Raw genomic sequence first — 24,804 nt, forward strand, 5'->3', positions numbered from 1 at the left:
ATTTTAAAAAAAAAACTGTATTTTCAGATACACAGTTAAAACCAACCAACCAACCTTGACAGTTTTGCAGGAGATTCTGCTTATGTGCTTAACAGGTGAAAGGTAATGTGATTATTTAAGTAGATGACCTGCTAATAAATTGTATTTGTTTTCACCGTCTGATACCAACATGTTTTTGTTGCAGGGTTTGATTGAAGTTTGAGCCAAAGTGGTACTCATTTTTTCTAATTTGTCTGGGAATATCCTAATAAAAGTGTGATGACTCTCTAAGATGTGAATCTTTTTATATATGAGAAGGAATTATTAATGCGGTGCTTTTTCCTCCTTTACGGGTGAGCGAGTGCTGGGCTTTCATGGGCCTCTTCTGTATGAAGCAAAGGTATGAAACCTGTTTTCTTTTGAGAAGTTGGCCAAAACTACTGGATAGATCTATTTAATATATAGGTTCTGTTTTGTTGTTGCCTCAGTAAGAGCGTTGCCTTTTTTAGGTTCATAGTTCATGTATTTCTTAATCTTTCTGGGATTTTTATTGTTTTGCTTAGGGGTTCAAATTAAAAGATTGCTACTCTCTTTTATTTTTCTTTCTTTTCTTTCTCTCCCACTTTTCTTACTGATCTAGAAGTAGCGTTTGAGGGGAATGATAGAAGGGGAAGGTGGGTTGTGGGAACAAAAAGCATTTTGTGGTTATTGCTTTTTACCTTGGTGAGAAACATGGCCAAAATGACTTTTAAATGTAAATATATGTTGATTAATCATTGAGCTAATTATACTAGGTTTAAGGTAAAAGCTAATATTAAAAGTAAATACATTTAACTTTTTTTCTTTTTGAGACAGTCTCACTCTGTCAGCAGGCTGCAGTGCAGTAGTGTAGTTTCAGCTCACTGAAACTTCCGCCTCCTGGGTTCAAGGGATTCTGCCTCAGCTGCGACGCCCAGCTAATTTTTATATTTTTAGTAGAGAGGGGATTTGACAAGTTAGCCAGGATGGTCTCAATCTCTTGACCTCGTGAACCTCCCACCTCAGCCTCCCAAAGTGCTGGGATTACAGATGTGAGCCACCGTGCCGTATGTTTACCTTTTGATCAAATGTGTGCCTGGCTGTACATTTAACTTTTGATTGTTGGTTTGTCTGGGAAAGTTTGAATCCTGGGAGGCTGTCTGTATCAGCATGTGCTCAAGTTATAAAAACTGATTTTACATTTAGCTGAAGGTAAGCAGGAGAAGGCATTCCAAAGTCAAATGTTTCAGTACTTTTTTTCTGCTAACTTTTTTTAGTATAAATAGTTAAGACTTGATTATACTTTGAACAGTTGTGGTTCTAAAAAATGAACCCATAAAATAAAAAACAGTGCAATGTTTAAAGGCAATTTCTGCATAAATTCTTATTGAATAGTTCTATGTGTGTCTGAAAATAGTCTTAATTGTAAAGTATCAGACAGTTCTGACTAAATATTAACCATTTTCACTCCTTTGTTTTTCTGTGTTCTAAATACACTGAAATATATTTTTAAAGTTCTAAACAGCCAGGCGTGGTGGCTCATGCCTGTAGTTTTCGCCTGCCCAAAAGGGTGAGGCTAGAGGATTACTTCCAGGAGTTCAGGGCCAGCCTGGGCAACAAAGTGAGACTGTCTCTTAAAAAAAATAATAATTCCTAAAATGGCTGGATTTGTATATATGGAGATGGTCAGGAATTTCTAAGTATATGAATATATTCTCATCTTTTTTTTTTTTTGAGACAATCTTGCTCTGTTGTTGAGGATGGAGTGCAGTGGCAGGATCTCAGCTCACTGCAACTGCAACCTCTGCCTCCTGGGTTCAAGCGATTCTCCTGACTCAGTCTCCCGAGTAGCGGGGATTACAGGTGTGTGCCACCATGCCCAGCTAATTTAGGGATTTTTAGTAGAGATGGGGTTTCACCATGTTGGTCAGACTGGTCTCGAACTCCCAACCTCCTGATCCACCTGCCTCAGCCTCCCAAAGTGCTGGGATTAGAGGTGTAAGCCACCGCGCCCAGCCAGTATATGTGTATGTAAATATATCTTAATGATATGTGTATACATTTTAGAAGTGTTAAATTACAACTCATGGCCAGGTGCCATGATGTACAAGCTTGTACTCCCAGGGCTTTGGGGAGCTGAGGCAAAAGGATTGCTTGAGGCCGGGAGTTGGAGACCAGTGTGGGCAACATAGCAAGACTGTCTCTACTAGAAAAAAAAAAAATTATGTGTTCCTGAAAAATTTATGTACCTGAACGATATTTTTCTTGTGTCAACTTTTGGCGAACTTTACTAAACTGGCTGATTTTTCTCCTGGCAGCTGACACTCTGGTGAACAATTTTTTAATTGAAGCTATTAAAACAAATGAAACTGTTGTGGTTATTTTGCTTTGTGTCTTATAAAGACTTAAATCCAAAACTAGATACTCATCATTTGTCATAGTTAATGACTTTTTCTTCTAATAATTCCTTTTGTTTGGCTGCTATTTTTCCTCTTATCTTCGTTCAACCTGATGTTTTGCTGCTTTTTTTTTGAGACGGAGTTTCACTCTTGTTACCCAGGCTGGAATGCAATGGCGCGATCTCAGCTCACTGCAACCTCCACCTCCCGGGTTCAGGCAATTCTCCTGCCTCAGCCTCCTGAGTAGCTGGGATTACAGGCACGCGCCACCATGTCCAGCTAATTTTTTGTATTTTTAGTAGAGACCGGGTTTCACCATGTTGACCAGGATGGTCTCGATCTCTTGACCTTGTGATCCACCTGCCTTGACCTCCCAAAGTGTTGGGATTACAGGCTTGAGCCACCGTGCCTGGCCTGTTTTGCTGCTTTTAAGAAAAATGTGAAAAGTTTTATATTCACTGCTTTATAAGTTATTTAAGATGATTTTTCTGAAACAGGCCCCTTTACTGCCTTTCATAAGCTAATGAGTTCTTTTATAATATAGTTTAAAGGCATAGCTTTAGAGGAATTTGCTTTTGAAATAAATACAGCTGCTAGCTGATTAGGCTGAAGAAAACAAACAGCTTTCATTAGCTGTCCTTGCATAGCTTTTGTACTCTGCTGATTTAAGATTTAGGGTAACCTTTTATGCTCGTGGTTCTCAGCTTTGTTGGACCTTTTGTGACTAATCTGCAGGTTTTGTAACAAGTATTGTATAAGCATAACTAGTGTTCTCTTAGTCATGTTGTTTAGGCCACCATAAAGCTTGTGTAGAGTGTCTCTGAAGGATGATTTGAAAAGGTAGTGTCTCTCTTTTAAAAAAAAGTCTAAGTGAATTATCATTTTTTAAAATTTCAGTGTGTAAAGGTTGCCATAAAGGACAAACAAGTGAAATACTTCATACATTACAGTGGTTGGAATAAAAAGTGAGTATTAGATCTTACAATTTTATTTATAATTAGCAAGATAGCTTGTATCACTGACTAGCATCAAGTATGTGCTTTTCAGTTTTCAATTCTTATGTGGTTTTAATGTAATATGGTACATATTGAAGTAAGGGTGAATCATTAGAAATTAGGGTACTCAGCCATTTTAATTTAAATGTACTTGGTTCTTGGGAGTATTATGTTCTAGCATAATGCTTAATAGTCATGTAGCCAACCAGTTATTCTGGTTGAATGTGGCAATCACAAGTTTTTCTTTTTTTTTTTTCTGGTTTTGGTACAGTTTTAGGATAGCCTGAATTTTTTGGCCTTATCACAAACATGTTGATTACATATGTTATTTCAAGCAGCTATGCTCAAAACTTGTTGGATTTTCTGTCTAGAAAAGAGAAAAGGATAAATGTTTCTTGATTGGGAAATAATGACAGAATTTGCCAACCCATTTTTTGATCTTTGGAAACATAATTTAGTGTTGACAGAAAATGACCTCATGTAACTCACTTTTTACTGTATGATTTAACACATAAACAAATTTAATTATAGAGCCCTAAGCCTTTTTTTTTTTTCTAAGACAGAATTTCGCTCTTGTTACCCAGGCTGGAGTGCACTGGCATGATCTTGGCTCACTGCAACCTCCACCTCTTGGGTTCAAGTGATTATCCCGCGTCAGCCTCGCGAGTAGCTGGGATTACAAGCTCCTGCCACCGAGCCCTGCTAATTTTTTGTATTTTTAGTAGAACCGGGTTTCACCTTGTTGGCCAGGCTGGTCTTGAACTTCTGACCTCAGGTGATCTGCCTGCCTTGTCCTCCCAAAGTTTGGGATTACAGGCATAAGCCACCGCATCTTTTTTTTTTTTTTTTTTTATGGTAAAGCATCGATGTTATTGATCTATTTCTAGGAATGGACAGTGGGTATAGATTTGAACACATTCTAGAATGTCCATTCAGTGGAACTCTCAGTGATGGGACTTTTCTTCTTGGGCTTCACAAAATAACCCTATCTAAAATTTACCCAATTCTCTAATTGGTGATTGTAATTAAAAGATTTGTAATTTTTACTATGGGATGTTTTATATTTTATTAATGATGCTTTGTCTTTCAAAGATAGCACTGCCCTTGCTATTTAATACGGTTCTTCAGGAATTGCTCTTCAGTAACTGAAGGCTTTGTGTCACCTGACTCAAGCTCTGGTGCCTGGTTTACCATGGGAGCAGTGCCATCTGATTTCATGAGTACTCTGTTACTGTCGAAGGAGGTTTGTTCCCCTGTGAAGTTCGCTGGCCCTGTGACTTTGGTCTTGTTTCATTTAGTACAATTGGTCATCCAGGTGACCAATTCAGTTAATTTTATTTCTTGGTTAGAAAGTTGTTTTTACATATCAGATGTTTTCAGCTGAGAAGAATTTATCAGATCTTTCACTTCTCTTCCATTAATATAAATGTGGAAAGGTAGAAATCTGAAATGCATAGAAGTGTATCCTGACAACTTGTGGGTTTTTACCCCAGTTAATAAAGTTTTGGTTTTTTTGGTTTTTTTGAGACTGTTTATGCTCTTGTTGCCTGAGCTGGAGTGCAATGGTGTGATCTTGGTTCAAGCGATTTTCCTGTCTCAGCCTCCCAAGTAGATGGGATTACAGGCAAATGCCACCATGCTCACCTGATTTTTGTATTTTTAGTGGAGCTGGGGTTTCATCAAATTGGTCAGGCTGGTCTTGAACTCCTGGCCTCAGGTGATCTGCCTGCTATGGCCTCCCAAAGTGCTGGGATTATAGGGGTGAGCCACTACACCTGGCCTGATAAAGTATTTCTAATAATGAGTGAGAGGTGGCCGCACGCTCCTGTAGTTCCAGCTACTTGGAAGGCTTAGGCAGGAGGATTATTTGAGCCCAGGATTTTGAGAGTACAATGAGCTATGATGTGCCATTGCACTCTAGCCTGAGTGACAGTCCAAGAACTGGACTCCTTTAAAAAGAAACAGCAACATGTATTTCTTTCTTTTTTTTTCTTTTCTTTTTTTTTTTTTTTTTTTTTTTTTTGAGACGGAGTTTCGCTCTTGTTACCCAGGCTGGAGTGCAATGGCGCGATCTCGGCTCACCGCAACCTCCGCCTCCTGGGTACAGGCAATTCTCCTGCCTCAGCCTCCTGAGTAGCTGGGATTACAGGCACGCGCCACCATGCCCGGCTAATTTTTTGTATTTTTAGTAGAGACGGGGTTTCACCATGTTGACCAGTATGGTCTCGATTTTTTGACCTCGTGATCCACCCGCCTCGGCCTCCCAAAGTGCTGGGATTACAGGCTTGAGCCATCGCGCCCGGCCCAACAACGTGTATTTCTAATAATAATAGGTAGTATCTAATAATGATAGGTAACTTCAGCCTCATGGACTTGTATTTTCCCAATTTTAGAAATTGAGAAAATAAAAATAAATAAATAAAAAATAAGAAATTGAGAAAATAATGGAGAAAACTGTTTTGATAGAAGTAAACTGTGGTTTTAATACTAATATCTAGGAAACAAAGTATCTGTGACTCCTAGTGTGTTTCGTAGCTTTTTCTTACTAAACAATGCCTTGCTAAAACTGCATTTCAGTATACTAATGTATATTTTACATACTGATATTCTGACAGTACAATACAGATAAAGCTGAGAGTGTTGTAAGAATCTCATTTCTCAAGGAAAGATAATATCTTGATTTTACGCATACTACCAGTGGGAAAGTTAAAGACCATACAAGATATCAAAGAAAAACACAAAGCAAATTTATGGGTTAGGCCTACTCCCCGTCACCTCTTGCATTTTTAAGGAGTGTTTTAGAGCCAGATGTGGTGGTGCCTATAGTTTTAGCTTGTTAGGAAGCTGAGGTTGAGCTCAGGAGTTTGAGGCCAGCCTGGACAACATAGCTAGACACCCCTCTTAGAATTAAATAAGCAAATAAAAATTTTTAAAAAGTGATTGAGGCTGGGCATGGTGTATCGTGCCTGTAATCTCAGCACTTTGGGAGGCCAAGACAGGTGGATCACTTGAGGTCAGAAGTTTGAGTCCAGCCTGGCCAACGTGGTAAAATCTCATCTCTACTAACAATAAAAAAATTAGCCGGGCACAGTGATGCATGTCTGTAGTCCCAGCTGCTCAGGAGGCTGAGGCAGGAGAATCTCTTGAGCCTGGGAGGTGGAGGTTGCAGTGAGCCGAGATTGCACCACTGTATTCCAGCTTGGGCGACTGAGTAAGACTCAGAAAAAAAAAAGTGATTGAACACATTAAGGGAAACTATGAAAAGGGAATAGAAGAAAGGAGATATTTTTGAAAACCTTAAAAATTGTTTTAGAATTTCACTTTGTGGATACAGCTTTTTTGCTTAGTTCTTTTTCCACATATAATAGATACCCTGTATAAAATTGCACACATAGATAAGTGCAGTGCAAAGACTGGACTTTAAGTGGCTTTTGTAGTTTGTCACAAATTGTGAAAATACCAAATGCTTGTATTTTCTGATTTTATTGCTTCAAAAAGTAATGGACATTTCTCTTTGGTGTATTGTAGACCAGTAACTCAAAGAAATGATAGGTTTGTGTAGATTTTTTGTTCTCATAATTTGACACATGTTACTGATTGGGAAAATTTTAAAATTGTACCAAATATTAGAGATTTGTTACTATCTTTGTAGATGCTTTGAGGAATATTAATGTATCAGAAATGTGTTTGGTTCACTTGGTATGTAGATATATGTAATACTGAAAGAATTTTAGCTCTAGAAAGTCTTTAAAGAAGCCTTTAAACTCATTTTGAAAGGGGGAGGAGTTATTCACATACCTAATAAGTGTGTTGTGTATTTAGTCTATGTAAATACTGCCCATGGATCATTGTGACTGGGAATTAGTCATGTTACATTTAGAAAATTAGGAAATCATTTTATGCTTGACCTGTATATAAAATTTTTTGAGTGTTTGGCCTTCAGTTATTACCATGGATCATTGTAAATTTGGGAATTGCACTCACAAATGACCTTTAGAAAATTCTGAAATTCTCTTACGCTTGACTTAAATATAAAAACTTCTGAATGTTTGACCTTTAGTTATTACCCTATGATGTTCCTTAGAGCAAAAGATGTTGTCCACTTCATTCTTCCTTGGTTCAGCAAGGATTTTCAGCTCTTTACATATAAAGGAAACTCTAGCTATAACTTGCTGTTTAGAGCAAAGTGCTTTTTTAAAATATGTTTTATCTATCAGTGGGAAGGGGTTTGTAAGGTTCTAAAATGGAAACTTGTGGTAATTAAAAATTGGCTAACTCCCTTTGATTTAGAATTGGAATAGATATAAATACACATAAATATCTCAAAAATAATCTCATTTAGAAAATGGTTTGTGGAGTGCTTTTTGAAATTCAACAAAACCTTAATCCCAAAATTGGAATTTCCTTAAACTTCAGTTAATGTTTTTTCAAAAACATAATAGAGGATTGAGATTTCTAACTTTTCAAACCTCATTGGAATTTGTTGACACAGGCAAATATTCCATTTGTAAATGAATCTTAATAAAGCTGAAGCTAAATTCTCCACCTGGTTACTGAGATTACTTTGTACTATGCTGTCTGTATCAGAAGTGCTGTGAGGCCCAGGAGCTCTGAAAAATCTTTGAAGACACATGAGGATACTGTAGCCCTTTTTCATGTTCCTGAAGGAGCTCCCTCAGTACACCACCCCCTCCTGACCTCTAGGTAAATGCATGTTTTGAAGTTTTCTCTAGGAAATCATGTTGAAGATTGCTTTTTATTATTTTCCTTTTGGCTGTATTATATAAGAGATCAGAGGTGGGAAATTATTAAACAAAAGGAAATGTTAAACAATTTTTTTTAATTGGTTACTTTTTAAAATTGGTTCCCTTGAGAATATACCTAATTGTGTCACTAAAGGAGCTCCATCAGCAGGAGAAAAGATTTACTGCTCAAAAAATTTAGCATTCCCTAAGAAATAACTTTGTCTTTGTTGGCTTTTTTGAGGGAAAAACAGAGTCAGAAATTGTTTTGAACAAGCTTTTTGAAGTGCCAGAATGCCTTAATATTTTAAGAGAGTTGGTTCTGCCTTCTAATTTAGAAAGCCAGCTTTCTGATCTGCCTCAGAAGTTAGTATGTGTTCAGTTGTGAGTGAATGAAGGTGAAGAATGGTGTCAAATCATTGTAATACAGATTTAGCTAGATCCATCTAGATGGTGTTTTGAGTATTGTAGACTTCTTTGTATGTTTCTGACATACATTTAGTGTTTGTTATTTTGTTCCAGGGATTCTCATGTTTTACATGTATTCTTATAACAATTTTTTGAGATAGGTACTGTGTTATCCTCATTTCATAGATGATGAAATGAAAACCCAGAGAGCTGTATGGAACTTTGTCATTATACACAGCTAACTATCCAGCTGGTTTTATTATTTTTTATTTTTGAGATGGAGTCTTGTTCTTGTCACCCTGGCTTGAGTGCAGTGGTGCAAACTCAGCTCACTGCAGCCTGCATTTACTGGGTTCAAGTGATTCTCCTGACTCAGGCCCACCCCCCACCCCCAGCAGCTGGGACTACAGACAGCTGGCTAAATTTTCATGTTTTTAGTAGAGACTGGGTTTCACCATGTTGGTCAGGCTTGTCTCAAACTTCTGACCTCATGATCTGCCTGCCTCACCCTCCCAAAGTGTTGGGATTACGGGCATGAGCCTGGCCAACATGGTGAAACCCCATGTCTCCTAAAAATAAAAAAATTAGGCAAGGTGGCATGTGCCTGTAGTCCCAGCTGCTCGGGAGGCTGAGGCAGGAGAATCGCTTGAACACGGGAAGTGGAGGTTTCAGTATGCTGAGATGGAGCCACTGTACTCCAGCCTGGGAGACAGAGTGAGACTCCCATCTCCAAAAAGAAAAGTGTTTTTAGCCGGGTGTGGTGGCTCACACCTGTAATCCTAGCACTTTGGGAGGCTTAGGTGGGTGGATCACCTGAGGTCAGGAGTTCAAGACCAGCCTGGCCATCATGGTGTAACCCCATAAAAAAAAAGTGTTTTTGATTCCTGTGCTTTATTTTTGGCAATTAAAGTCTTTAAGATAAGGCTAATCACTTAGATAATGTTACATTAAGTGCTATACTCTTAAGCCATTTCTAAAAATGATTTGAATAACTACTTTCAGACTCTGGCAGCTTAGATTTGGAATGCTGCTTCTGAAAATACAAAGTTTTTCTTTTTACAGAACAGAGTTCCATTAGATTTTTGTTTTAGTTGAGGATATATTTGTAGTGCCTGTTCATCAAATTACTTCAGAGAAATCCAGTCTTGCCGCTTGGATCTCAGAAAATTAATTGGAGAACAGAGTATTTTTGAGTGAAATTTTCACTTTCCTCTTTTTCAGTTGGGATGAGTGGGTTCCGGAGAGCCGAGTACTCAAATATGTGGACACCAATTTGCAGAAACAGCGAGAACTTCAAAAAGCCAATCGGTAAGTTTGTTTTGTGAACTGAATATTAAGGACAAATGCCTGTAGATTAATTTTTGGACATGGAATAAACAATGGAGATCACTGCCCACCCTGCCTATAACATGATTCCTGGTGTCTCTCAGCTGCTGTGTTACAGCTTTGACTTCAGGTGATGAAACAAGTCATTTCTAGGCAAAGGATGTAGCATACCTGCCATTACTTGAGCTTATCCTTAGACCTAGGTAGAAAACAGCAGAATATTGTTGGAAATTGCTGTAGGTGTGAACTCATTGATAAACATCTTTTTTCTTATTTTGGGAGCTCTGTGGGAGACACATTTGATGCGGAAACAAAGCAAACTAGGCATTTCCTATTTGGTCTTTCATCTTTGAAAGCACAGGAAGAGACCCTGAAAGACTGTAATTTCAAAGTTGAAATGTATATTTACAAAAATTAAAAAGATAGTGGGAAATGGAACAAATAAAACAATGGGATTAGTGAATTCCAAAACAGAAAGGAAATTTTCAGTGATACAACAAGAGTCTATTACAATCACTTTTTTAAAAATTATTTTTTTTTGGAGGTGGAGGTGGAAATGGGGTTGGATGTAGGAACATTCCTTAACGGGATCAGTGACTTCAGCTAAAGGAGCCTCAGTTTCACCAATCTTGGACCTTAGAAAATGGAAGAAAATATGGAATGCTTCACGAATTTGCATGTCATCCTTGCACAGGGGCCATGCTAATCTTCTCTGTATCGTTCCAATTTTAGTATATGTGCTGTCAAAACGAGCACTAAGAAATTATTTATTTATTTACTTACTTAGACAGAGTTTTGCTCTTGTCACCCAGGCTGGAGTGCAGTGGCATAACTTTCACCCCCCAGGGTTCAAGCGATTCTCCTCCCTCAGCCTCCAAAGTAACTGGGATTACAGGTGCATGCCACCATGCTCGGCTAATTTTTGTAGTTTTAGTAAAGACAGGGTTTCACCATGTTGGTGAGGCTGGTCTTGAACTCCCAACCTCAGGTGATCTGCCCACCTCAGCCTTCCAAAGTGCTGGGATTACAGGCATAAGCCACCACACCTGGCCTACAGTCACTTTTTGAAATATTGGTTTTAATTGAGCCCTTTGCTCTTTCTTGAGTGTTTTGGGTTTTTTTTTTTGCAATATATTATCTGTGTCCAACTTGTTAAAAACTTGGTGCCAGAATTTGAATATAAATTCCTAATGGAATCAGGCTGTCATAATTTATTTTGTCACAAAAAATGCTCATTTTATGATGACACTACTGGAATTCTTTTTGAAGGGAGCAGTATGCAGAGGGGAAGATGAGAGGGGCTGCCCCAGGAAAGAAGACATCTGGTCTGCAACAGAAAAATGTTGAAGTGTAGGAAGCTGAACTAACTAAGACATGTGATCAACAATACCTCCTACGGTTTAAATTATACTGATTGTGTCTCTTAGTTGGTTGATGATAGAATTAATATGTTCTAACATAATGATCAGTATGTTTCAATATCAATATTTACTGTATATATATTAGGAGTTGAAACTAGTAGACTGAAAAGATCAGGAAGAATTTCTTTTCCTTGGGCAAGTCTACTTCATAAGTGGTGGTGTGGTCTTCCCTTAGGAAGTACAAATATTAATATTTACATATTTATACAGTTTTCTTTACATAATGGTGACTGTTGATGGCTGGATATCTTGATCATTAAATTGTTAAATATTGTTATAGGTATATATTATAATATACATATATTACTATAGATAAACATACACATGCATGTGTATGTCTGTATATATAAATATTACAACACTTATTAGGTCATGTACCCTGACTTTTGGCACATAAAGTGGTATTAACAATTTCTAAATTTCCAAAATAATAGGCTATGGAGGAATCATTAATATTGAAAGCAAACATTTATTATAGCAGGTTTCTAACATTTAAAGTTTAATAGTTCTCTAGTGATACTAATGAGAGATGTAGCTAGCCCTAAATTATTGCTTTGTAATACATATGGAAATAAATTTTTTAAAATCATTTTCTTCTTACTTGATAAGAAGGAACATTGTAGATGCTTTTATATCATCAATAGCTAAGCTAAAATCAGCTAGATGTTCTGTTTTGTAGATCATTTTATAGTATAATCAGATGCATATTTAGCAGTTTTTTTAAATGACTTGTCTGCTAAATAAGCAAAGAAGCTAATTCTTTTTCCTTCACAGTTATGAAAAGCACATAGCATGTTGCCATATTAAAATAGATACTCATATAGGTTATGCCCTTACCCATTATATTGGAGAAAGAATATACCAGAAGAGACAAATAGGTAGAATTAAACAGGGCCTTGGTTTTAGAGAGCCAAACTGTGACTCCCTGGGAAAGGAGTTGTATATTTCACATATATCCCCTCTGTATGACCATTGCAGGTCTTTAGCCCTGAACACTAAAAATATAACATTTTTTAAAGGAGAAACCATAAATAAAGCAGCAGCAGATAGCAATAGCACATAGAACTAGTCTGGACTTGAACGACTGTGATACATCTGAGTGAAAAAAATATCTACTTAGCACAAAAGAAGTGTCATGTATGGTTTCAGAAAACAAACAAAAAACAAAGCTAAAAGCATGGGCTATGAGCTGGTTATTGCAATCACAGCATTCTAATATGGTTTCCTGAACTAATTTGTTGTTACCCGATGAAAAAGAACAAGACAAAAAAAGAATCTCCAGTGTGTCACTTTTCATTAAAGTTGTGTTTGTCTGCAATTTTGTTATTTGCAATTGCTCATCTGTTAAATTAGAAGTTTTAATTCTTCTGGTCATCAGAGAGATGCAAATCAAAACCACATTGAGATACCATCTCACGCCAGTTAGAATGGCGATCATTAAAAAATCGGGAGACAACAGATGCTGGAGAGGATGTGGAGAAAAAGGAACACTTTTACACTGTTGGTGGGAGTATAAATTAGTTCAACCATTGTGGAAGACAGTGTGGCGATTCCTCAAGGCCTTAGAAATAGAAATCCCATTTGACCCAGCAATCCCATTACTGGATATATATCCAAAGGACTTAAATCGTTCTACTATAAGGACACATGCACATGAATGTTCATTGCAGCACTGTTTACAATAGCAAAGACCTGGAACCAACCCAAATGCCCATTGATGATAGACTGGATTGGGAAAATATGGCACATATACACCATGGAATATTATGCAGCAATCAGAAATGATGAGTTCGTGTCATTTGTGGGGACATGGATGAATCTGGAGAACATCATCCTCAGCAAACTGACACAAGAACAGAAAATGAAATAACGCATATTCTCACTCATAGGCGGGTGATGAAAAATGAGAACACGTGGACAAACGGAGGGGAGTACTAAACACTGGGGTCTATTGGGGGGAAAAGGGGAGGGCCAGCAGGGGAGGAGCTGGGGAGGGATAGCCTGGGGGGAAATGCCAAATGTGGGTGAAGGGGAGAAAGGAAGCAAAACACACTGCCATGTGTGTACCTATGCAACTGTCTTGCATGTTCTGCACATGTACCCCAAAACCTAAAATGCAATAAAAAATTTTAAAAAAATTACCATGATTAAGTAAGTGTAAAAGCAAGTTGCAGACATATATGCAGAGCCTTCTCCATTGCTGTGAAGGAAAAAATATTACCCACACTTATATATAGTTACCTCAATGTTTAATGTATATGTATTTGCTGAGCACATATGTGCTTTTTTTTCTATTTAATATATATGCCAAAACTATGTCTTGTGTTTTAATTTAACTCTTTAAGGAAACATTTTATGTTGTTATAAGTGGGCAATAGAGGAGTAAAGACATAGAAAGTTAGGGGCATATATAATGAACAATTAGGCTGGACACAGTGGCTCACACTTGTAGTCCCAGCAATTTGGGAGGCCGAGGCAAGAGCGTTGCTTGAGCCTAGAAGTTCAAGACTAGCCTAGGCAATATGGTGAAACCCCATCTCTACAAAAAATTTAAAACTTTGCCAGGGATGGTGGTGTGCACCTGTTATAGCAGATAAATGGGAGACTGAGGAAGGAGGATCACTTGAGACCAGAAGATTGAGGCTATAGTGAGCCGTGACTCCACCAGCAAATATGAATTAACAAAAAAGTGCAGCTTATTTGCCTTATTTTTTTAAAAAAAGAATGTTTATTTTGCAAGATTGTTGTGGCAACCACTATGAATATAAAGTGCCAAGCACATTTTATAGAAGAAAAAAAGTATCAATAAATATTTATTACTACCATGCATATTGCATGGGCTATCACCCTGATGCAGCCACTCCTGACACCCAGCACAAGCTGAGATTGACATGGGATATTCAGAAACATTTATCATAGCAGGAGCTGATTTGGGACCTACATAGTATTTTTTAAAAGTATAATTTGTGTTTAGGTCTTGCACAGAGTCAGATGACCAGAAATATTGTATGCGAGAGAGTTAGAAACAGAGAGTTCAGTGCATTAAATTATCTCAGAGAGATGTTTTTTTAACTCCTTTGTGCATGCTCTTGTTCAACCTCATTGGCATTTTGGTGCCACCATCAGACCACATATGGCTCCTCACCTAACACTGCCAAATAATACATTAAACCTATGGGATAGACAAACAATAACTTTGGCTTATTATAATCCAGAAGCTTATTCAGAAAGCTCCTGAAGTGTTCTAACAGACACTTCTGTGGAGGCTGAGAGAAATGAGGGCTTCCTTATTGCAGTTAGCCAGCCGTTGAGGTTCTATTATGAGGATACATGTTTCCTTTAAGGAGAGAGTTGCTAATTCTAGGGTTCTGTTAGAAAGATCATATATCTTGATATACAGCATGAGCCTTACCTTTCTGTTGCTCCTCATCCCTCTTTCCATGTAGGTGACATGCAGAGGTTTAGAAGAAGGTGCTTTAGGGCCTTCCTCCATGAGTTTTAGTTTTTCCTTCACGATCACCATCAATGCCATAAAGGATACTTTTTTAAGGACCCAAGCCTAGGGGACACTTTCCTTCCCTTCTCAGCCAGTGCTGAGATCCATGGGACTTTTCCTTTGCCAGTGCTTTCAACTCCAAGAGGGGCATTTGTCTTCTCTCTTCAACATAAGTCAAATATCCCATCTTCATTATCCTTCCATTGTTATCACACTATAACATGCTCATTTGAAATACATTGAAGGTGTTAATTAAGAATGTTTCTGTTTTACTGATGACTCCTAATTTCACATCAATAAAATAATAAGGTACAACTGAGGAAGGGCAAAACTGGGACACAACTAAGGCACAAATTTCAGGATTGAATTTTGCAATTGCATTGCCAGATTTCCAAGAAATAGAGGCTGATTGTAAAGCCAAGCATTAAGCTCCTTATTAAAAACATCTAAATGCATGCATTTTGCATTTAACATTTGATTTTTCATTCATGTTGGGTGCATGTTGAACCTCGGATAAATGAAAAAGAAAACTAGGTTGTTTCAGTTTGCTTTATTCTGCTTCAAATTATAGTTTAGTGTTAGTAATTCTTTTGAGCATGTCAAAGATCCATCCAGCACATTGCATTGAGTGATATTCTAATACTATAATCATTTGGATGGAAAAGAATGTAGAAGATGTTGAGAAAATAAAGGTGTTTGTCTTTGAATCTGTCTTTTTACCCTTGATTTTGGCCTTGTTGTTACTTTTTTGTATTTCTTACCAGTCAGCTTACTATAACTCATTTATTGCTTCTTTTTTAAATGATGAGGCAAGAGCAAAGTGAATTATAACCAATATTTTCCTTTTTTAGAAAGGGCCTCCTACCCTATGTCACTCAAATTGGAAAAAGGTGACTTAAAGAACAATTGCTCTGAACCTGAAGCTTTTCAAAGCACTGACACAGATTGAAGGACTTCGGAGAAAGAAAAAACTGGACCCTGAAAACCTGTCCTGCTTTTGTTCAAACAATCAGTGAGAAAGATACCAGCTTTTCATGTTCTCTGCAGTATCTTTTCAATAAATAGAGACTGCTGCACTTTCTATTTTTTAAACTTGTTGATTTTTTTACCTCTATGAACAATAGTAAAGAATAAGTAAGAGAAAAATCTTGAAGACAATAAGGATATTGCAGTTGTGATGCCATCAATGCCCTGATGCCAAGGCTCTCTATGAGTGGGTTCACTATCTCAGTAAAAAAGTAAATGAAAATGGCAATCATTAAAAAATCTGGTGACAACAGATGCTGGAGAGGATGTGGAGAAATAGGAAAACTTTTGCACTGCTGGTGGGAGTGTAAATTAGTTCAACCATTGTGGAAGACAGTGTGGCAATTTCTCAAGGACCTAGAAATAGAAATTCCATTTGACCCAGCAATCCCATTACTGGGTATATATCCAAAGGACTATAAATCATTCTACTAAAAGGACACATGCACATGAATGTTCACTGCTTCACTGTTTACAATAGCAAAGAGCAGGAACCAACCCAAATGCCCATCAATGATAGACTGGACAGGGAAAATGTGGCACATATACACCATGGAATACTATACAGCAGTAAAAAATGATGAGTTCGTGTCCTTTGTAGGGACATGGATGAACCTGGAAACCATCATTCTCAGCAAACTGGCACAAGAATGGAAAACCAAACACCACATGTTCTCACTCATAGGTGGGTGTTGAACAGTGAGAACACATGGACACAGGGAGGGGAGCATCACACACTGGTGTCTGTCTGGGGGAAATAGGGGAGGGACAGCAGGGGGTGGGGAGTTGGAGTGAGATAGCATGGGGAGAAATGCCAGATATAGGTGATGGGGAGGAAGGCAGCAAATCACACTGCCATGTGTGTACCTTTGCAACAATCTTGCATGTCCTTCACATGTACCCCAAAACCTAAAATGCAATTAAAAAAAGTAAACGAAAGTACTGTGATCTGAACTTCCTGAGTAAACATACAATACAATTTGAAGATGTATTTGAATAACTTTTAGCAAAATGAATTTTACATTGATATTAATATATACATAGTTAATGTTCAATAGAAATACTACATTTTTGCTGTCAATTATTTTGCTTACAAAAAGTTTTAATGGACAGTTTGTTAAGCATCTTAAGCATCTATAATTGAAACACATGAAATTAGTTGCTTTTTCTTATTCTTCCTTTTTTTGTTGTTGATTCAAATACTAAACAAGAAAAAACAAATCTGCTTATCTTCTTTGTTTGCTTTACTAACTGAGGATATGAGAAGGTTGCTAAACTCAGTCCAAGCTAAAATAATTTCCAATAAAATTGTACTTTTGAGGTTTAGAATCATTCTAGTAAAAATATTGGTTGCAGTAGGCTACATATTTATAGGCCAAAAGACATTTAAGAACTACTAATTCTTATGTTTGTTATTTTGACTACTAACATATTCTTTGCATGCTGTTTTATAATTATTTATTATTTTATTTTCCTATACATGTAGAGAATACTGGGCTAAAGATTTGAATGAATAAATGTCTATAGGCAAATAGTTTCTATAAAGAAGCTGTTCTGTCATTCTTAAAATGGAAGGGCATAACATTTTTCAATAAAAATAAAATAAGACTGTATGTGGTTGCTTATGCATGTAATCCTAGCAATTTGGGAGGCTGAGGTGGGTGGATCATCTGAGGTCAGGAGTTTGAGACCAGCTTGGCCAACATGGTGAAACCCTATCTCTACTAAAAATACAAAAGCGTGGCGTGGTGGTGGGCACCTGTAATCCCAGCTACTCAGGAGGCTAAGCCAGGAGAATAGCTTGAACCCAGGAGGCAGAGGTTGCAGTGAGCTGAAATCTTGCCATTGCACTCCAGCCTGGGTGACAAGAGAAAGACTCCTTCATAAAAATAAATAAATGTAGATGACTGGTTGATGGGAGCAGCAAACCACTATAGCACATGTATACATATGTAATGAACCTGCATGTTCTGCGCACATATCCCAGAACTTAAAGTATAATAATTAAAAATACATAAACAAATGAATAAAAACAAAATATTACGTGAAAGCCTTTCAATGTGAATCATAAATGTGAAACATTTTAAAAGCAGATAAAAGACCTAGAAATATATGTATTTCATTTAAAAAGACCATCTATGTCAAGATCAATATATACAAACATGTATCTGTGTAAATGTGAGCATATGTACACACACATGTATATGTCATTTCTACTCATCTGTATATTTACATGTGTGTTTAGGAAAAGTTATATGTGTTCAGTATGTTTATGTGATTATAACTCACTTTGAGCTTAGATATATAGAGGAATGTGTATTTAAAAGTTTATTTGCTCTTAGGAATGTGTGTCTCTGAAACTTTATATGTTGATGTTTATAGATGCTGTGGCCTAAACATATTGGTGATAGATTTTATCAAGGTGTGGATTTGACAGACATGGTAGAAAAGGTACTAAATATGGAGTCAGAATAGCTAGTTCTGTGTCATGACTAAGGCAAATACACTGAGGACTTTTAAAACTTTAATCGCTTTTGTGCAAAGTAGTAAATATGTTTCCTACTGTACAGAATTATTGGAAAGTTTGAATGTGATGATACTAATGAAGGTGTTTTATATGACCAAAGAGGGCCATAAAACTACTAGCTTTATGCTATTATTGTTATGTCAGGTTTTAGGAATGGTGAGTCAGGATTATATGTGTCATAGATTAGTATCTAAAGCAAACTGCTATATTTGGGGCTTACTATAAGGAGTAAGGATTATGTGCTCCCTCTCCTTGAAAATGGAGTTTTCTCACAAATTATTTGTAATTCTTCTGCATGGATATTTGTTTCTTCTCTCTGATTTATGTGTTCATCCAACAATCTATTTATACCAGTATGAACTCCAGAATATTTTATTTTGGGTTATAATCTAATGTCGTTTGTTTATTTTCTTGCTCCGATTATTCCAGTTTTGGCCATTGGGAGCTCTTTCGGTTAATTCCTGCTTCCCTTTGACACACAGACATTATAGCGTGTGTTCTCTTTCTTTTTTAAGCACTTTCTTACTGTTTGGTAATACAAGATATTCCAGGCACACTTTGTATATTTCCTGCCACAGTCCTAGGATCAGCTATTTCTCCAAAGAGTCCTTATGCCTTTTGTTGGAGAATTAGGAACCAAAGTAGTTCTATGTCATGGCTGAGTCAAGTACACTGAGGACTTTAAAAACTTTAATAACTTTTCTGCAAAGTAGTAAATAGGTTTCCTACTATGCAGAACTATTAGAAAGCTTGAATGTGATTGTATTAATGAAGGTGTTTTATGCATATACCTATACCATCAGTTTACTTAGTAACTCAATTCCATTGTACATATATAAAAGTATCAAAACTGTTAACTTTCTGTTATTTTTCTCTGCCACTGAATAAAGATGTTTGGATTTCTCATAATTTTTAGTATTTAACGCTGTTATCCATTGACAGTTTTCTCTCATCTTTTTGCTTTACCACATTTTGCTCTCTCTGAAAACCTCTCAAAATACTCTTCCTTCTTATTGATGTATAATTTCTCCAATCAAAGTTTTAATCTTATAATGTTCATATTAAACTGCTTCAATTCCTTTTTGAATATGTCCAGGTTACAAGGAATAATTTATTTAATTAACGTTAGTTAAGAAGAAGTTATTAAGAAATTTTTAAAAAATAAGATCTCATATGGTTTTTCTCTGTGTCCCCACCAAAATTTCACGTAGAATTGTAATCCCATGGGGAAGGGGGCTGGTGGAAGGTAATTGAATCATAAGGGTGAACTTCACCCTTGCTATTCTCATGACAGGGAGTGAGTTTTCAGCAGATCTAGTTGTCTGAAACTTGTGGCACTTCCCCTTTAGCTGTCTCTCTCTCTCCCATGCTCTGCAAAAATTGTGTGAGAGCAGAAAGCAGCAAGAGAATAAATTATAAATAAACAGAACCTTACATAACATACTTCAGATGAAGGCTTCGTGAAAACTACTAGGATAACAAATCAAACAACTTCCTAAGAAAAAGGCCATTAAGGCAGGAAGATGGTTCTGTCATATCTGGAAAATGTCATATCTGAAAGTGCCATATTCAGGTGCCCAAGATTTTGAGAAACAATAGTTTTCTTTTACAGCTATGGTTACAAAGTATGTGGGGGCTATTGTTAAAGTTGAAAGAGGAAGATAAACAAATATGTCCTTGGGTACAGTGCTGAAAGATATAAAAAAAAAATAGATCTAACTTTTAAAGGAAAAAGAAAATAGGTAACATGATTAGTGAAAAAAATAACAAAAATGTTTATTATTTTTGATTTTTAAAAGTCTTATTAGTTTGTTTCACAGAGGGGAACAGTATCGAATTTTTAAAATAAAATATGTATACCTATTTTAAAAGTGCATTAAATAATGCTTCCAGGATGACCCGGTTTGAATACTTCAAAAGCAAATGTCTTCAAAAGTGTTTTCACCTTCTGATCCTAGGAGTTTAATCATTATGAGTTTTCTTTATAGCCATAAAATATTTTATGGCCTATACAAAGAGAACTGTGAGATTCTTTGAAAAAATATAATACACTACTCTTCACAAAAGAGTAATGTATTTTCCCAAAGAACCCTCAGTTGTGCGTGACATGATTCATGAAATTTTTGGACATATTGCTCATCACTGACGTTTAGTTTGATTCACAGTTATAACGCAAAAGAAAAAGTCATAATTTGTTGCTTACAGTGTAAATACAATTGGACTTACTTTTATACGGATTTCTTAAAGGATTATTACAACGTGGTAGTTAATAGATTAAAAATTGTTATGCACATAGATCTACAAATCCTAGTTTGCATTTGCTATTTTATTAAAATTTAATAAATATTGTCTTAGTTTTGGTTCTCATAAGTTAAGAACAGCCTATAACCAACTGAGCGCTATTCTGAACACTGCACTGGCTTTACCCAGACACTTCCTATCCATACCGTAACCTGGGACTGAGAGCATACTTCTCTTCAAATGTATGAAAAAAAATATCGTTATTAAGGCTTTACAGAATTACTCTCTGCTGTCATTTTTAAAAATGCCATACTCTGAATTTGAATAAGTTTAGCGACCTTAAGGATATTGAATGCAATCTGAAGCAATTGCTAAAGAGAAAAATATTACTGTGGAGAGATAATGTAACAATCCATCAATGCATATTAAGACGGTTTCAGAGATGGCCTTTTGATAAAAGATAAGTAAATTTTATCAGGAGTATGGATAAGGTAACAAATGCAATGGCTAGTCCAGAGCTTCCTATGAGTAGTATTAACCAGGGTATTGGAGAATTTGAAAAGACTAAGGAAAATCTAATATTACCATTCCCTTATTTGATTATTGACTAGTTCTATTAAACTCAAGTTAGCCCCATAGGAATGATGGAGTTGGAGAGAACCTTATAAGTCATCCTAGTACAAACCTCACTTCCCAGATAAGTGCCTGTCAAAGGTAATTATTTAAAAGGCATTTGTTCAACGAAGAAATAAATGAGTTAATAAAGACTTCAAGGATCTAGGTAAATGTAGCAGAATTTTATGGCTGGTTTCTAAGCAAATCAGAATCCATATCTTCTAAATCTCATAGTAATTGGTTATGGATATCTGTTGAATTATTAACTGAAAATATAGTTTTAGAACTACTATCTTTGAGATGAAGAAATTCGACTTTGTTGTTTCCAGTATTTTATTATTATAACAAATAAGTCAATAAATATAATTGCATACTCATTTTGGAATAGGATTAACAAAAAAGTATAGATAATTATAATTTTTCTTTCAGTTCATCTACCATTTTGTAATATTCCCCAACAAACACATACTACATTCAAAATCTAAGTAACATTATAAAAGAATAAAAAACTTAGATATTACTTGTTATATAACATGACCATTGTAATGATTTAGTAAAAAAAGAGAGTGCTAAAAACATTATTTGCAGGCAATTTTAATAATGTATATAATAAAAAATACTTTACATTTATTTTGATCTTTATAATTTCTGAAGTCTCTCTCATATGTCTTCACATTTAAATTGAATACTAATCAAAGTATAATTTTTCTCATAGAAGCTTTTATTTTTATTTACTTATTTATTTTTGAAACAGAGTCTCACTCTGTCACCCATGCTGGAGTGCAGTGGCGTGATCTCAGCTCACTGCAATCTCTGCCTCCCAGGTTCAAGCAATTCTCCTGCCTCAGCCTCCGAGTAGCTGGGACTACAGGCTTGTGCCACCACGCCTGGTTAATTTTCTTGTATTTTTAGTAGAGACAGGGTTTCACCATGTTGGCCAGTCTGGTCTCAAAGTCCTGACCTCAAATGATCCATCCACCTTGGCCTTCCAAAGTGCTGGGATTACAGGTGTAGCCACCATGCCTGGCCTCATAGAAGCTTTTAAAGTAGTAGGCTTAGTGGTTGTAAAACGACTAAGTCATAAAATACTGTTGTTCTGGTGCCACTGATGGCATAAAATTTTGCAAATTCATAGTACTAATATTAATTTGTTCACCTTGGTGCTAGCATATTTCATGAATTTATGCTTGAATATCTTTATCAATTTATATTTAACTCTTAATTCAGGGTTAGACAACTTTACCCATATGAATACATTATGGTTCAGCATTGTAAAACAGAGAGTTATCATATTGTGTTACTTTTATTCAATTCGCAAAGTACAGCTTTTTCTTCTTACGTTTTAGAATTACTATTTGGTTTTTTTAGAATGATTTGTTGAAGCTTTCTAGGGAATTAAATATGTTGCAACTAAAGCAGGAGAAGATATCTGAGTTAGCTGAAAACTGAATAATGGAAACATATTTTTTAATTTTTATTTATTTATTTATTTTTATTGCATTTTAGGTTTTGGGGTACATGTGCAGAATGTGCGAGATAGTTGCATAGGTACACACATGGCAGTGTGTTTTGCTGCCTTCCTCCCCTTCACCCACATTTGGCATTTCTCCCCAGGCTATCCCTCCCCAGCTCCCCACCCCCCACTGTCCCTCCCCTCTTCCCCCCAATAGACCCCAGTGTTTGGTACTCCCTTCCCTGTGTCCATGTGTTCTCATTTTTCATCACCCACCTATGAGTGAGAATATGCGGTATTTCATTTTCTGTTCTTGTGTCAGTTTGCTGAGAATGATGTTCTCCAGATTCATCCATGTCCCTACGAATGACATGAACTCATCGTTTTTGATTGCTGCATAATATTCCATGGTGTATATGTGCCACATTCTCCCAATCCAGTCTATCATCGATGGGCATTTGGGTTGGTTCCAGGTCTTTGCTATTGTAAACAGTGCTGCAATGAACATTCATGTGCATGTGTCCTTATAGTAGAAGGATTTATAGTCCTTTGGATATATACCCAGTAATGGAATTGCTGGGTCAAATGGGATTTCTATTTCTAAGGCCTTGAGGAATCGCCACACTATCTTCCACATTGGTTGAACTAATTTACACTCCCACCAACAGTGTAAAAGTGTTCCTATTTCTCCACATCCTCTCCAGCATCTGTTGTCTCCAGATTTTTCAATCTTCTTAATAACTTTTTAATTTTGTTACTGTTCTATTCTGTTGGTTTTATTAAAGTCTTATGGGAAATCCAATTGGAGTCCAGACTTGCTCATCCTAACCCTACCCCTTTGAATCACCCCATATTCCTCCAGGCTATTGTGCCTCTGGACTAAAAAATTGAATCATTAGAATTTGGCTGCTGACATTAAGAACCAAGGTTGGTGCAGACCCTGAGTGCAATTGATATTTAATTGCTGTTACTCGCTGTTACCTCTGTGCTCAGTAAATAAATTTTCTTTCAGGCAGGCACAGTGGCTCACACCTGTAGGAATTCATGAGCCCCATACATTGGGTGCCAGAATGTAGGAAACCAGCCCTACATCACCCATAGGTACCCCATGTTTGGTGGCAACAAATAATGAGGAAAAAAAGATTAAGAGAGATCGTGGGACCAGGGGCCCATAACTCATTACTTTGGAGGAGACAGTGAAGGCCCCTAGCTCTGATCATCCACACTATTTATTGATTACAATCACTTTGATATATAGGGTAGGGGTGGAGTGATGGTGGGGAAAGGGTGAAGTGATGGTGGAGTGAATCAGTGAGCTGGAACTGAATCTATGAGCTGGAACTGGTGTGTCATCCTAAGGATTGATAGCAGTGGCAGTTTGGGAGTTTCACAAAACAAGAACATGTGGTTATCTTCAGCTTATTATCTATGCGCAGCTGGTGGAACATGGAGCTTACAAGGAGCCTATAAGTCTGGCTATGTCATAGTGCTATGAAGGGGTTTTATGTCCTTGAGCACAATGTTTATGGTAACAGAGCCTAGGTCACCCTGCACCGGAACGAGGCATTCTGTAATCCCAGCACTTTGGGAGGCTGAGGCGGGCAGATCACGAGGTCAGGAGTTCAAGACCAGCCTGGCCAACATGGTGAAACCCCATCTCTACTAAAAACACAAAACTTAGCTGCGCATGGTGGCATTCATCTGCAATCCCAGCTACTCAGGTGGCTGAGGCAGGAGAATCACTTGAACCTGGGAGGCAGAGGTTGCAGTGAGCCAAGATCTCAGCATTACACTCCAGCCTGGGTGACAGCCTGCCTCAAAAGAAAAAAAAAAAGAATTTTTCCTTTCAAACCTTATTATTCACTACACTTAAAAATAACAATAAACGTATAAATTATCAATTAGAAAAGCCTAAACCGCATAGCTAATGAATACCACCCTCAGGTTGTTGGGGGAGATTTTGTTTTCATCTTCTACTTCTGGAGCAACTTACAGATGTTAATAGAGAGAGTCATATATTTTAATTTTTTTTTCTGAGAGAGATAATCATACTAAATTCACTGTACCAATTTTTAAGGTAACCATAAGTCATTTCTCCACTGAAGAGATAAGAGCAACCACTTCCCAGATTTTTCTTTCGGCAATTCTTTACTACAGG

The 24,804-nt window shown here is 36.8% G+C and overlaps 1 long non-coding RNA gene and 1 other non-coding gene across 3 annotated transcripts; one reads left to right on the forward strand and one right to left on the reverse strand.

Annotated features, from left to right (window-relative positions):
- Window positions 1-356: 356 nt before the first annotated feature.
- LOC128932506 (uncharacterized) lies at window positions 357-15,818 on the forward strand. Of its 2 annotated transcripts, none has more exons than XR_008482412.2 (4): window positions 357-379; window positions 3,294-3,361; window positions 9,763-9,849; window positions 15,636-15,818. It is a non-coding gene; the product is annotated as an uncharacterized LOC128932506 (long non-coding RNA). The 2 variants fall into 2 exon arrangements; XR_008482411.2 differs by lacking the exon at window positions 15,636-15,818 and adding an exon at window positions 11,137-11,218.
- On the reverse strand, window positions 10,517-10,623 carry LOC118154863 (U6 spliceosomal RNA). The gene has a single exon (XR_004745115.1). It is a non-coding gene; the product is annotated as a U6 spliceosomal RNA (small nuclear RNA).
- Window positions 15,819-24,804: the final 8,986 nt, after the last annotated feature.

Source organism: Callithrix jacchus, chromosome 6 (genome assembly GCF_049354715.1).
Source record: "Callithrix jacchus isolate 240 chromosome 6, calJac240_pri, whole genome shotgun sequence".
Classification (NCBI taxonomy): Eukaryota; Metazoa; Chordata; class Mammalia; order Primates; family Cebidae; genus Callithrix; species Callithrix jacchus.